Source organism: Pongo pygmaeus, chromosome 7, assembly GCF_028885625.2.
Source record: "Pongo pygmaeus isolate AG05252 chromosome 7, NHGRI_mPonPyg2-v2.0_pri, whole genome shotgun sequence".
Taxonomy (NCBI): domain Eukaryota; kingdom Metazoa; phylum Chordata; class Mammalia; order Primates; family Hominidae; genus Pongo; species Pongo pygmaeus.
In genome coordinates this window covers 29,668,762-29,677,380 of record NC_072380.2, presented here as the reverse complement: position 1 = coordinate 29,677,380, position 8,619 = coordinate 29,668,762, and the positions used below count along the sequence as shown (strand labels likewise).

At 43.9% G+C, this 8,619-nt stretch overlaps 1 long non-coding RNA gene across 1 annotated transcript; it reads right to left on the bottom strand.

The window, feature by feature from the left end:
* Positions 1–478: 478 nt before the first annotated feature.
* On the bottom strand, positions 479–6,188 carry LOC129043033 (uncharacterized). Its single transcript, XR_008504273.2, has 3 exons — positions 5,559–6,188; positions 2,958–3,279; positions 479–2,307 (listed from the first exon to the last, which is right to left on the bottom strand). It is a non-coding gene; the product is annotated as an uncharacterized LOC129043033 (long non-coding RNA).
* Between the last annotated feature and the right edge of the window lie 2,431 nt (positions 6,189–8,619).

Here is an 8,619-nt window from a genome sequence, read left to right as displayed (position 1 = left end):
ATTTGAATTTAGTAGACTGGGTATAGCAGAGATGGCCCTTCCTACTGTGAGTGGGTCATCCAGTCCATTAAAGGCCTGAATAGAACAAAAAGGCTGACCACTTATAAGCAAGAGGGAATTCCTCCTGCCTGATTGCCTTTGAACTGGGACATTGATGGTTTTTCCTGCCTTTAGACTGAAACTGAAGCTTCAGCTCTTTCTAGATCTTAAGACCGCCAGCATTTAGATTGGAACCAAACCATTGCAGGCTGCAGATCTTGCAATTTGTCAGCCTGCATAATCCCATGAGCCAATTCCCTATAATCAGTATATATTATTGTTTCTGTTTCTCTGGAGGATCCTGACTAGTACAGGCAGAAACATCAGTTATTGTTTGGAAATTTAAGTATAAGGAAAGATGTGTATGAATGTTGAATACCAAAATGGCAGACTGTCACATTACTAGGGATTAGCTTGCTCAATATCCATTCCAATCCTCTCTGGTCCTATGAATGCTAAATTTCTCAGACTACCTAGTAATGATGATTCTGTATATAGCTTGGGATCTACCATTCTATTGTACTTGTATTGGTCTTCAACTGTGAGTTGACTTATGTGAGAAGAAAGACAGAGTGCAAGGCTTCCTTTTTCTGATGTGGATCCGGGTAGAGAGGTGTGCTTCTGGAGCCAGTAGCTACAGTGATGGCTTTCTGACTTCGTGCCCTGATCTGGTGACTCCCAGTCACACCAAAGGCAATGAGATTCTGAAACCAACCACTGCCTCTTCGTGCTGAGGAAGCAGCTCCCTTGGCAGTGCATTTCTGCAGTGTGGGTTTTGGGAGTTGTTCCTGAAAGTTCGGCCTAGACTAAAGCATGGTTTCCAGCCCTCTCAGTGATTCTATGAGCTATACACACCTTTTAATAAATCTCTCAGCACTTAAACCAGCTAGAGTAGATTCTACTGTTTGCACCTAAGAATGTTATCCCATATACAGGCCATTTGCAACTCAGCCCTGAGTTCTCACCCAACTCTCCTCAACTCTTCCCATCCATGATGCATATGACTCGGACATGCAGCAGGAGAGCACCCACCATTCTCCCCTTGCCTGCTCTTGTCCTCATCCCTTCTCCCTACATAGCACCTTAATGTTTGACAAGGTTAGGGAATGAACAGTACTCTGGTCAATGTAATGATTCTGCTTAGTGATCTTCAGAATGTGCCCCATTGGAAACCTAAGCAAACATAGGTTGCAAAGGTTTCCTTCTGAACTCTTTTACATCAAATGCTATAAATTGCCTGGTATTTTTTAGCCTTTGCTAAAAAACTATTTACCATGTTGAGATTCTGCCTAAGATTTTCTTTGAGAAAGAGAGTTCTACCACTAAAACATTTTTAAACCACTGTTCCAGTTACCAATTGCTGTGCTAAAAATGACAGACACATTGAAAAATACTATGAAGAAATGGCCCTGAAGCCAGGGCAGCAGGCTCATGACTTTTTAGACAGATGAATCGCAATTACCTATATAGGCATGATTCTTTCCATGGAAATTGATTATCTGCAATAAGCCCCACACTGATAGGTGTGGGACACAAAGAGGTAAATCATATATAGTTTCCAATTTAGGAGCTTTCAGCCTAGGACTTAGTATTTAATAGAATGCTATATTAAACTTGTTTTGAAATGCTTAATAAAAGTGCTCTGTTCTCTCTGAAACCCAGTGAAAAGAGCTCCAGATTAGGAGCCAGATGCCCTGAAACTCTCTCCATCTCTTCATGCCTCAGTTTCTCATTGGTGATATGGAGCTAATAATTCACTAAGCTACTGTGAGAGGCAAATGAAATACTGGATGTAAATTCATCCTGTAAATGTTCCCATGCTCCACAAAGGTAAGGCGTTCTGATGATCATGACCTGAATCTTTCCCTAAAGACTTCACAGTCAGGGATCTCAGAGGGCCTGGCTTATTCCAACGTCTTCCTGAGCTCAGGAGTTGGCCGGCTGTGGGACGATGGGAACAGCAGAGGCTTCAAGGTAACCTTTAACTTTCATTCTACCATTTACTAGCAGTGTGGCCTCAAGCAGGTGACTTCCCCTCTCTGAGCCTCAATTTCCTCAACATTAAAGTGGGGCCATAGTTCCTCAGCAGGAGGCTCTTGTGCAGATAAAGTGAAATGGTGCATGCAAAATGCCTCGTTCAGTGCCTGGCACACAGCCACTGCTGAGAACTGAGACTTGCCCACGTCTTCGACTTCCCTCCCCTGCCACCTCCAAGGCTCTGTCATGTGGCTCAGTCCAATCCAGCCTTCCAAACAGGCATCCGCTGTCCTGGGGCAACAAAGAAAGAAAGGGTTCTAGGCTTCATCGTTTACTTTCAGCATAGCTTCTATTTAAGACAGATGTACCACCACATCGAGAGTCTTCCAGACTGAGCAAGTGGTCCAAAAACTGTCCCATTTATCCGATTTATTCAACGGATATTTATTGATTTACTTTATCAATTTCCCTCTGTGACCTTCACATGGGGCACTCCTGGAGGAGAAAACCTCTGGGGAAGAACAGGTTGCTATTATTTCTCTGGCAAGAGCTACAGAGAGAGAAAAACACATTGCGCATGATAAGGCTGTCAGAGGACAATTGTTTCCAGGGCCAAGTAGTAAGGAACCAAAGGGCATCTCAAGCCTCTGCTGGTGGCATTGGTGGCCTCCTGGGAAGCCGAAACATCTTGCCAACACAGCCCTGACACAAGCAGAAAGCCGGCTTGGCCTACTAGATCACGCTGAAGTTCTCCATGTGCCAGAAACATGGGACATTGAATGAAATCCAGGTTGTGCACCTGGGTGACAGAAGGTGACAATACTGAAGGCAATGAGCACTGTCCCCAGGGCCCTAGCATTCTCCCTAACACATGCGTTTAAAAGGTTTGGAGATGAGTGAGTGAGGCCAGCTGTGGGCTCCAGGAAACCCTGTGCAATTACCTGGAGAGAGAGAAGTGCTTAGCATGAAGGAAGGGCACTTGCAGCCCTAGGCTTTGGCACTGGAAGTGAATGCATATCAGGCAGCTGTCCATCCTGGGAACATATCCTGTCGCTACTGACTAGGTCTTGCCCACTTTCTGTGGCTGACCTGCCAGCTCTCCAAGCCACGAGCAAAGGCTATGTATGTGGTGGCAGACATCCACCCGAGGACTCAGCGGGCTTCATAGCTGACTTCTTGGTGAGTAAGGACCTCGAGGTGTCAGGTAGACAACCTACAAGTTCAGCGACTCCACTGGAAATGATGCCATGATGCTTGAGCATCCTACAAAAAAAGGATGAGAATCAGAAGACATTCAAGGCATCCTTCTGAATTTCTGTGAAGTTCTGACCCATTATCTCTTCTCTTGACAGTAATGGCTTTCATAACCCAAGAGCAAATATGCTAAAGATGGTTAAAATGAGTAATCCACGGTCACAGTGATCGCCTTAATTTTAGTTCTGTTTACTTAGACAGAACCAAGTTAAAACTCTCTCTTAGACACATTGGGACCATTGAGTCATTGGGTATTTCTCAGCACAATTCTAGATTAACCTCTTTCTTTCTTTCTTTTTTTTTTTTTTTTTTTTTTTGAGATGGAGTCTCACTCTGTTGCCCAGGCTGGAGTGCAGTGGCCCGATTTCGGCTCACTGCAACCTCCGCCTCCTGGGTTCACGCCATTCTCCTGCCTCAGCTTCCCAAGTAGCTGGGACTACAGGCGCCTGCCACCATGCCTGGCTAATTTTTTGTATTTTTAGTAGAGACGGGGTTTCACCGTGTTAGCCAGGATGGTCTCGATCTCCTGACCTTGTGATCCGCCCACCTCAGCCTCTCAAAGTGCTGGGATTACAGGCATGAGCCACTGTGCCTGGCCTTAGATTAACCTTTTTATACAGAAATCCCACATGATCATTACATAGTACAGGAAGGTGAGAAGAAATATCCTTGAATGTGGGGAATGGAGTTAAGGGATAAAATTGCAGAATAGGGTATCTGTTGGTATAGACAAAATCCTAACACACAGTAAATTGTTTTCTTCTCCCTTTTTCCCTTGAGTCTCAAACAATAATAGTTCAAAATCCAACAGGCAGTGGAGTTCCAGACACCCAGTGCTATACTGGGAAATCTGCATTGATCAGGAAGCACCCACATACCTGTGCAGACTCTACTCTACTACCTGGAAATTCATTTTCTGCAATGGGGCACTTTGCATTATTCAGAAGCATAATCAGCTGGTGAGTATGAATGAGGTCAGAAACTCATCATCCCTCTTGTCTGTGTAAAATTCTCCCCACCAAGTATTTCTTAGCGCCCTCTGGCATGTGTTTCATGTTTGTGAATAATTTTGGGCTTGTTTTTCTCCCATGGAGCTCTGCTGGGTGTCTGCCGGATCTCCACTGTGGAGAGGCTATTGTCTAGGGCCTCCAATGCTGTCAAGGGCCTGTATTCCTGAGTCCCTAAATTTGTGCCTGAAGGCTGTGTTTCCCCAGCCCTCACTGAACTAGAGCCAGGCTGGTGCTCTGCAGAAATGTGGAAATGGTGAGGACACTGCCCCTTTAGGAAGGGGTTGAGCTGAACAGCACTCCATTGCCACCATCTCTTTCCTCTGTCCCCAGGTGTCTTAGCACCTCAGGCTTCCTACTCAAGGGTCCCCTTCTGGGTCCTCCTCCCATGCAAAGCAACTCACCTAGGGACACTTGGGGGCCCCACGTGCCTCTTACCCATTCTCAGATTAAACTCAGCCAGGACTGCGCTGCTCTAAGAAACCCAAAAGCACCCGAGGACCCACAACATTTAAAAAAGAATCACAGGAGATAAGACTTGAACAGGATTTCAAAGCAAAGGAGACAAATAGAAAAGAGGATGAGAAGATGGCACAGGAACTCAAGGATGTGTCATATCTGCTTTGTCATTGAGAAAAAAAAGGAAGAGATGACAAAAGAACCCGGCAGTTCCTAGGAGCCCAGCCCCGGGCAGGCTCTTTCTCCATGTGTTATTTCATTTAATCCTGAAAACAACGTTATTAATTCCTATCATTGGTGCTTTACAGATGAGAAAACCAAAGCTTTGACTGATTAAATCATAGCCTTTCTTAACACCATGAATTATACTTTGGGAAATGGTACTCCAGAGAAGTTCTTCTCAACCAAAGAGTCAGGATCCGGGGGAATAGGGGGCTAAGCGTGGACTGGAGGAATGAAAACACTTGGCTTCCAGTTTTTTGTATGTCAGTCTCCTTGGTCCACACCACAGAGCTCCTTTGGGCATCATTATATCTTCACAGGCCAAGCAAGGTACAAAGTGCCAAAATCTTAAAAGAAGGGGCATTGGATAGAAAATATTGGACAACCTCTTTTCCTAAGAGAAGAAGATCTTTAGAAGAAAATAAAGCTATTAATACCTCTGTTTCTAAATACAACCATTTTTATACCTGCCCTGGACCTGGTTCCCAGAAGAGGATACCCATTCCATGGCTTTCTTTGAATTGGCATTTCTAACTTCAAACTAGAGGAATTAGTCAAAGTTTCTTAACATCCTAAACCACCCATAGGAATGGAACTCACCAATATAGGGGACAGGTAAGCAGGTTTCTGGGTTCTTTAGTCATTGATGCAGACACTGCATTTACTGAGTGTCCTCTGTGGGACAGCATCATTCCAGGTGCTGGGCTAGGGATGGAAGCAAGAGGCAAAGATAAATAACTCAGGGTCCCTACCTTCAAGTGAATCTCTCTCAGTGTCTCTCTTTCCTCAAAACAGCTTTGTTTGGTCCCCACAAAACACGAGACGTCCCCTGATATGGTGACATCATCAGGGCATCTTCCCTTATTAGAAACATTCTGGCCTATTTATACCCTCAAAGTTTTTCAAACTCACTGGCAGTTCCACTCCTATACGCAAGTTTTAAAAACTGGTACACCAATGGGTTAAAACAATGCCACTGATGAAACAAGGAAATATTCAACCAGGCTTTGCAAATTCCAAACACAGTTTTCTCTGTATACAAATAAACCCGGAAGCATGGATTAGAACAAAGACGACCCTGTAACACAATCCTCTCTGTGCAAATAAGAATGTGTGAGTGGGGTGATGTGCTCTTTGACCAAAACTCCTGTCCAGGGGAGTTGGGTCACGCCTTGGCCTTTGACCACAGTTTTCTGGGAGGTCAGCAGCATCCCAACACCTTGGGAGGAGAATGAGCTAAGCTATGGAGACTCAAAATCGAGGCTGTTTTCTTGTATGGCAGAAAGTAAAGAGCACCAGACCAGGGTTCAAATAACACCGATCCGAATATTTCAATTTGAATCACAGCTCTGCAACTTACTGGCCATGAGTTCCCAGGCAACTCACATAAGCCCTTGGATTTTCAGTTTTTCTATCCATAAATGGAGTGGAGGAAGGGGGTAACAATGCCAGCTCTGATGACCTCAAAGAAATATTGTGAGATTCTAAAGACATAATTTGCCTGAAACCATGCTGTAAACTGCCTAATGTACCCCAAATATAACAGAGTACCATTATTATTATTATTATTATTATTATTATTATTATAGTCTCTACTGTGGTATGTTTAGAAAATTCAAGTAGTTCCAAGTGTGGCTCTATTTGTCTCCTACCATTTCTCTTTCACAGAAATAAAAAGTAGCTACCAGGACTGGGCGCGGTGGCTTACACCTATAATCCCAGCACTATGAAAGGCCAAGGTGGGTGGATCACTTGAGCCCAGGAGTTTGAGACCAGCCTGGGCAACATGACAAAACCTCGTCTCTACAAAAAATACAAAAAAAAAATCAGCTGTGAGTGGTGGTGTTTGCCTATAGTCCCAAATAATTGGTAGACTGAAGTGGGGAGGATCACCTGAGCCCCCATATGTCGAGGCTGGTGAGCCAAGGCTGTGGTGAGCCAAGGCTGTGGTGAGCTGTGACTGCACCACTGCACTCCAGCCCAGGTGATAGAGTGAGACCCTGTCTCAAAACAAAACAAAACACAACAAAAACAAAAAACAAACAAACAAAAGTAGCTACCTGCTAAATAGAAGGCCAGCCCAACAAACAGATAGTCAATGATTTGTGAATTCTGTTGAGTTCAGCCATTCTGCTTCCATCTAGCGTCAACTGAAGAATGTCACATACATGCTTGTTACTATCAGGTGTCCTGCTGAAAGAGCAATCTGGACATGATTTTCGTTCTTGCCAAAAATCTGACTTCTCTTCTTGTACTACAGGCAGAGGAATCTGCCAGCCGGAGGCCCCTTGAAGCCAAGGAAGGACAAGCTTTATTCCGTCCCAGCACTACTATGTTGATGTGAGTGACTGCCCTTACAGGAAGCTGCAACAAAGCCTCTACTACCGTCCCTTCTGCCTTGTCCTGGGCTCATGATTCCCACTCCCTGGAGCAAAGCCGACTGCTGCTATGAGAACAGGTCCTTTTGGTTTCACAGAGGACTTTCAGCAACTATGCCCTTCCTATTTTATTATTAATAATTCACCCTTAGTTCCCCCAAAGCAGATAGGAGCTCAATCATAAAATACTCATCCTATCACCATACTAATGGTTTTCCGTTGGCCAAAGAGATAGTGTCAATTCCTCAGCTAGGTATACAGCCTCACAATTTGCTGCCAGTCTGGCCTTTCAGCCCACACCAATTACGTCTATCTCTCTATTAATATATTGTTCTACCTACCCACCTAGCTTCCTACTTATCTACTCTATCTTCCTTTTCATCCGTAAGATATATAAATAATTATATGAGAAGGAATTATTCCAAGTTCCAGAGGGACACACTTATGTAATTGTACCTGAAACAATACATGTTTATGTGAGTTGCACCTAAACAATATATATTTATAATTAATTTGTGCATTGATTGTCTCTAATAGCCAAACTACACTTATTCAGATATAAAACATAGTTATTCAGACATTACACATGCACTCTCAGTGTGGGCAGGAGAAGCTTTTGTCAGCTTTATTTAACTTATTTTAGAGTGACTATTTCTTGTTTAGAAAAGTCGGATTTGAGCTGCCTTTTTAGATTACTCTGACTTGCAAAGATCTCCACTTGCCTCGTAATCCCCCAGTACTCATCTGTTGTTCACACACAGTTTTGTGTTATCTCTCAGGAGGTTGAGTGTCCTCTTTCTGTCTTTGTCTTAATTCCTGGTGAGTTTGCATCCACATTCAAATGGTCAGATAGCTACAGAACACCCCCAGGAGGTGCCCAGCTTATTTAGATTCTCCTGCCACCACCATAATGTGCTTGTGGATCCACTCCCACCACCTTTGTGAATTCACATTCTCATACTTTCAATCTAAGATGCATGCTCAAATGCCTACTGACCAAAATTTGCTTTACATCATGGCTTCAGTGGGTAGCCTCCGTAGTTTACACTCATCTGAAAGCTGAGATTGAAACACCATCATCTTCTGTTCTAGTTCACAGCTCCTTGTAGATGTCCCAGCAAGCCTTGACTTGGCTTATATTTGGGGACCACATGACTCTGTCTTTGGTCCATTTGTGACTTCCATCTAGATTGCTGCACTTTATCACTTTTCTTATCAAAGTCCAACCCCCCTTTAAAATCCAACATAAATCCCACTTCCTCTGACTCTACTTCCTCTGAGAA